The 6,868-nt window shown below is 38.4% G+C and overlaps 1 pseudogene; it reads right to left on the reverse strand.

The window, feature by feature from the left end:
* Window positions 1–1,890: 1,890 nt before the first annotated feature.
* LOC100484154 lies at window positions 1,891–3,754 on the reverse strand (annotated as a pseudogene).
* Between the last annotated feature and the right edge of the window lie 3,114 nt (window positions 3,755–6,868).

The raw sequence follows: 6,868 nt of genomic DNA on the forward strand, positions 1-6,868 counted from the left end.
CAACATCAGCTGCTGATTTAAACCCCTTAAATGAATTCTGGAAGCCATGGATTGAACCAGTGGTACAGTTTTAACAATTATGGCACATAGAGTTGATAAGTGACGCTCAGTGAGATCCTGACAATACACCAAGCTGACAGCAGGATCCTACAGTCAATGTATATAGTAATTGTTGAAATAATACATAAATCTTCCTTTATTTAAGTGACTATAGATGGTGCTGATTCTGCTTCCTTCAATACAGTCACCCAAGTCACCTACAGTCCACTGACCTTGCACAATTGCATGCCGCAATTCACCCTCTCCCTTCGCTTAAACCCACTCTTGGAGGGAAAGGAGACTGTGTCCTCTCTATGCTGGGGAATGTGGTGTGATCAGGGTTGAGATGGCTCTGAAGCTGAGACATTGCCCTAAGAAATACCGATTTTTTTCCTTGAGCTGTAACCCAGGAGCAATGTCTCCCTTGTTTCTTCGAAAAGCAAGCACTGTAGGTTGTAGTGCAGCATCTCCTCGCAATATACCTGTACCCCTTCTAGTGATATCTCTGAGGCTAGGCCAATTCCTCTGATTCTGTCCCTGAAAATCTACTCTAGTGCCCCACACGTTAAATGAAGAGGTTCTCTGCTCCTGAATTCTCATCTCAAAACTCGTGTAATGGACAACTGTCAGGTTATTGGCTTCTCAACACTTTTTTAACACAATTCTTATTTTGGTTGTAGGAATGAGTCTGTACAATCCAAAGTTGCTCCTAGGGCGCAGGCATGTGACCTGGGCTATTTATTATCAATAATGGTGCTATGAACATTCATGTACAAGTCTTTGGAAGTATGTTTTCATTTCCCTTGCATATATAACTAGAAGTGCAATTGTCAGATCATATAGTAAATCTATGTTTAACATTTGAGGAACAGCCAGATTGTTTTCCAATATGGCTGCACCATTTTATATCCGCACCAGCAGCGTATGAGGGTTCCAAGTTCTCTACATCCATGCTAAAACTTGTTATTATCTGCCTTTCTGATTACAGCTATGTGAGTAGGAAATGCTATATCATTATGGTTTTGACTTGCATTTATCTGATGACTAGTGATGTTGCACATTTTTTTTCATGTTTATGGGTCATTTGTATATCTTCTTTGGAGAAATGTCTTTCCGATCTTTTGTCTTTTTTTTTTTGTTTTTCATATAGCATATATATTTTATTAGTTTGTACTAATACAGTCTCATATTATAAAAGCAATATAGTGGAAGAATCTTTCTTTTGATACTTGAATCATCTAAAATAACACAAACAACCATACATTTTTTTTAAATCTTCATTTGGATACAAAAAAAAGACACATTAGGCAACAAAAAAAGTTCTCCTTTCTTACAAGAGACACTGAAGGGCACCTAATTCAATTTTCTTTTTAAAACCCTCCAAAAACAAAAGCAACTTATAATCTAATTAAAACGAATACTACTCAGCCATCAGAAAGGATGAATACCTACCATTCACATCAACATGGGTGGACCTGGAGGGCAATATGCTGAGTGAAGTAAGTCAATCAGAAAAAGACAATTATCATATGGTTTCACTCGTAGGTGGAATATAAGAAACAGCACAGAGGATCACAGGGGAAGAGAGGGAAAACTGAATGGGAAGTTATCAGAAAGGGAGAAAAATCACGAGACTTAACTATAGGAAACAAACTGAGGGTTGCTGGAGGGGAGGGGAGGGAGATGGGATAACTGGGTGATGAGCATTAAGGAGGTCTCATGATGTGATGAGCACTGGGTGTTATATGCAACTGATAAACTGTTGAATACTACATCTGAAACTAAAAGAATAAAAATTTTAAAAATAAAAATTTTTTAAAAATAAAATGAATAAACAGTTTGTTTACTAAACTACTGTTTTCCAGTACAATTTTCTGTTTTCTGTTGTTTCAGTGCAGGTTCTTCTTTGTCTGTTTCTTCTCCTACTCTTTTTCCTCATCCAGGTGCACCATTTTTACCACCTTTATAATCATGATCACATTTCATTTTCTTGTCCTGAAACTGAGCTTTCCTTTACCCATCCTAGGCAGCTTTATTTCCCTTTCTTTTTTCTTTAAATCTGAGACATTTAGACTTCCTTTTGTTTAGGGATTCTTGTTAATTTTTTTAAAAGATTTTATTTATTTATTTGACAGAGAGAGATAGCCAGCAAGAGAGGGAACACAACCAGGGGGAGTGGGAGAGGAAGAAGAGGGCTCCTAGCAGAGGAGCCTGATGTGGGGCTCGATCCCAGAACGCTGGGATCACGCGGAGCCAAAGGCAGACGCTTAACAACTGCGCCACCCAGGCGCCCCAGGGATTCTTGTTAATTTACGACTTTTTTCAATGTTTCTTGTTCCATGTCTTCCTTTAGTACTCCTCAGATCACTTTTTTTCAACATTTTATTCATTTACTTGACAGAGAGAGTGTGTGCACAAGCAGACAGACCAGCAAGCAGAGGGAGAGGGAGAAGCAGGCTCCCCACTGAGCAGAGAGCCCAAGGTGGGACTCGATCCCAGGACCCTGGGATCATGACCTGAGCCAAAGGCACACGCTTAACCAACTGAGCCACCCAGGTGCCCCATCTCCAGGTCACTTCGTTGTTCCTTTATTGTAAGTTACCATTATTTGCATCTTTGGCTTTAGCCAATGCTTCCTTAGCTCTTTCATTAAATAGAATTATTCCCTCTTTTGCTCCTCTAACAAAGTCTATCCATTTTATTTCACCATGATTTAAGAGAAAGATGTGCAAATTTTCTCTACAGGACTGATCATCTAAGTTCCCCCAAAATTTCAGCAAGCATCCAATCTTTTCTGCTAGAGATTTCATTTCAGCATTTTCTGCTAACTTTTGTTTCTCTTCTTGCTCTTGTTTAGCGTATAATTTAGGCTCCACTTCATTTTGCTTTCTTTCTTCTTCCTCTTTTTCCTCTTCCTTCTACTCCTCCCCATCTTCCTCCTCCTCAGCATTCTCCTCCTCCTCTCCCTCCCCCTTCTTTTTCTCTTCCTTCTTCTTCCTTTTTTTTAAAAGATTTTATTTATTTATTTGAGAGAGAGTGAGAGAGATCACAGAGGGAGAGGGAAGGGGAGAAGCAGACTCACCACTGAGTCTGGGATCATGACCTGAGCCAAAGGCAGACACTTAACTGACTGAGCCACCCAGGCACCCCTTCCTCTTGCTTCTGCTTGTTTCTTCTCCTTCCGAAGTAGTCTTCCTTAAAAAGTATTATCAGGTCCCTGTCTTCTGGCCAGGGGTCTCAACAAACTTCTTAGATTCAATACTATCAAACACAGCATATATTGATCCCTTAAATACTCTGTGCAATGTTCTATCTGAATATTTAGTATTTGACCTTTATCTCTTACCACTCTTTTATGTCATCAAGCATTGTATCAGTTGGGAAGCTTTTAATATAAACATCTTTTTTTTTATGTCATTTTTATACTCACCAGTTATTTCAGGGTAAGATTTGCTTGGAGATTTTCTGATTTTAGTTTTAGCTTCATTTATTTCCATGAGTCCTGCCTTTGATTTGCTCAATGCTTCTGCTATTACATTAAAGTTAGACAGATAGATGAATTTTATCATTATCTTTAAAGGTAACCAACCCTTATCCAGTCTGATCTGAGCCTTTAAAGTTTGTGGCAAATTGAAGTCACCAGAATCATACTCAATTTGATAACAGTTTGGCCTCCAGAGCAGCCATTTTTTTCATTATCACCATTTTCATCCATTGTGGCTCTCTAAGGTCCTGGTCCACAGAGCCACGATCACTAACAGTGGCAGCAGACTGCAGTGTATTGACTTACCAGCACTACCAGCTGGCCTAATGTGCATAAAGATAACGGCTATTTTCTGTCCATTTTTTAACTGGGTTGTCTTTTTATTATTGAGTTGCCATAGTTCTTTATATATTCTAGTTACAAGTCCCTTATCAGATATATGATCTGCAAAAATTTTCTCCCATTTTCTTTCACTTTCTTCATGGTATCCTTTGAAGCCCCAATGTTTTTAATTTGGTAATATTCACTGTACACTTTTTAACTTTCTAAAATAAATATAGGCTTTCTGCAAACCCTGTGGAATATTCTGTGTCTGCAAGTCATTAGTTGCATGTTACTTAAAATATGCTTTTTTGGGGAGGGAGGAAGCTTTCCCAGCATGGCAATGCTTGCGTGACAGTATTCTTAACCAAAGAATACAGATACATTGCTAAGTTTATTTTTTACTCCTTCAAACTGGTTAGCTATATTTTTCTTTCACTATGCACTGTAATTTATTTTAATTTGTAGAAGTTACAAATAATTGCCTTCCAACTTTTACCAGGCTGAAAGACAGCAAAAAAAAAAAATGCTGAAAAATAGCTAGCCTATCATTTCTGTGCTTCCATTTTGCCATAAGATAGGGATTTCAGATGTGCCTAAGTCTGACGTGACCTGATTCCTGGACTCAGGAAATATTATTTAATGGCATCTGGGCTTTTCCTATTTATCTGACATGCACTATTTGGGAGGGGTTATTTAATGATAATATCTGAATTACTATCCCCTATGATTATTTTCCACTAGTTGATTGTGTTTTCTAACAATGTTTATTGGCTATTTTTAAGAAGTTTGAAAAGTACCAAACTGGGATAATGAGTATCTACATTATATTCCCAAGGGTCACTGAGTAACTGAAGCTAACTTTGAGCTTATCTGTGAATACAAAATATCATCATAAAGTTGCTTTGAACATGGCTTCTCTTACCTACTTGGGTATCGCTAAAACTAGTTGTTCAAGTGGATCTGAATTGCTGTCACTATCGTTATCCTAGTCTTTACTAATTAAGTATTGCTAATGAGCAAACCCTCTATTTGTAACTCTGTGCCTGAAAACTTGCCCTACATACAATTTTCATGTCTTAGATATGAGGTCATAGGAAACATACACCCACTCAAGCCCACTTTAGAAAAGGAGGACCTATTATAAGAAATGTTAGTAATTACATGAGGCCTAAGGAACTAGAACCAGTAACTAGAAATCTCTCTCTCTCTTCTCCCTCCCTCTCATCTTCGCTCACTCCTTCTCTCTTTCCCTCCATCTTTTCCTACTCATCAGTTTACCAGGACCCTACTTGGCTATCCAAAGAAGTTCAGTCTCTACATACACATCTGGAATGTGTCATCCACCCTGGTCCAGTCACTTTTAGCCAAAATAACAAGGTTTCCCGGCCTTCTACTCTCTTGCTGGGGCCCACTGAAATAGGTTCCCTGAGAAAGGCTGAGCAAGTTTTCTAAGAAGGTGTGAGTGTGAATATGAAATGATTAATATCTCCAGCACCTTTCATGAGCATTATCCAAGACCCCCAAAGAGATGGGTGGTCCCAACTGCTGGGTCTTAGTAGAAAAATGTATCTGGAACATTCTGGCAATTTTAAAATGTTCTATGAATAAGATTTTGGAGAATGTTCTAAAACAGATCCAAGAAAAATAAAGTGCCAATAATACTGCCTGTGCCAGAAAGGTACATAATAAAAATATAGGATTTCGATTTGATTTTGTATATAAAAATAAGGTGGACAAAAAAACATGTGCCTAACAATACTGATCACATATACTCCTCTATGAGTATGAAGGGGATACAAAAAGGATAACAGGGAAAAGTCAAAGCAAAGATTAGGTCCACCCATTCAAAGCAGAATTCAAGACTTAATTTGTCTGTTCATTTCATTATACCTCTCTCTCCTCACTCAGGCAACACTTCACTGCTTGATCTCATACTAACTAAGCCAAAATGGGTTCTTGTATCTAATTTGTCAATGGACTCGTATAGTGTAGAGAACACATATAGATCAAAGACAATGGGCAAGACCTATCTTCATATCATAGTGACAAAATGGACACTCCTTTAAAAAAAAAAAAAGAGGAGCTTATGAAGTGTTGCAATAAAGAAAGGGCTTTCTTATGTGGGCCTCTTGAAAAACCCCTCTGAGAAAGACAATTATCATATGATTTCTCTCATCTATGGAACATAAGAACTAGGATGATCAGTAGGGGAAAGAAAGGGATAAAGAAAAGGGGGGTAATCAGAAGGGGGAATGAAACATGAGAGACTATGGACTATGAGAAACAAACTGAAGACTTCAGAGGGGAGGGGGTGGGGGAATGGGATAGACTGGTGATGGGTAGTAAGGAGGGCACGTATTGCATGGTGCACTGGGTGTTATACGCAACTAATGAAGCATCAAACTTTACATCGGAATCTGGGGATGTACTGTATGGTGATTAACATAATATAATAAAAAAAAAAAGATAGGCTCTTCTCCAACCATTGCAATAAAGCTGGCATGAAGAAGGTTATTTGTGAGGCAAAGCCAATTAAATCTGCATTTACGCTGAAAAAAAAAAAAGAAAAACCCCTCTGAGAATTAGATTGAAATAGTCATACATTAGTTTCCACAGTGAAATCATCAACAAAGTAATTTCTTTTTCTTTTTTATTTTTTTTATAGATTTTATTTATTTATTCGACAGAGATAGAGACAGCCAGCGAGAAAGGGAACACAAGCAGGGGGAGTGGGAGAGGAAGAAGCAGGTTCATAGCCGAGGAGCCTGATATGGGGCTCGATCCCACAATGCCGGGATCACGCCCTGAGCCGAAGGCAGACGCTTAACCGCTTTGCCACCCAGGCACCCCCAACAAAGTAATTTCTAATTCTACAATTTAGTCTGGTCCTTGTTTCCTATACACTTCTCCTTGGATTCTCGAAAGCCACAACTATTAAAAGGAAGGTCTTTATAGGTTCTTAAAATGTTAACATATCCATCTAAATATCTGTCTCTGTCTGCCCCGTGAAATGAGATGGTA

The sequence above is a fragment of the Ailuropoda melanoleuca genome, chromosome 13 (genome assembly GCF_002007445.2).
Source record: "Ailuropoda melanoleuca isolate Jingjing chromosome 13, ASM200744v2, whole genome shotgun sequence".
Classification (NCBI taxonomy): domain Eukaryota; kingdom Metazoa; phylum Chordata; class Mammalia; order Carnivora; family Ursidae; genus Ailuropoda; species Ailuropoda melanoleuca.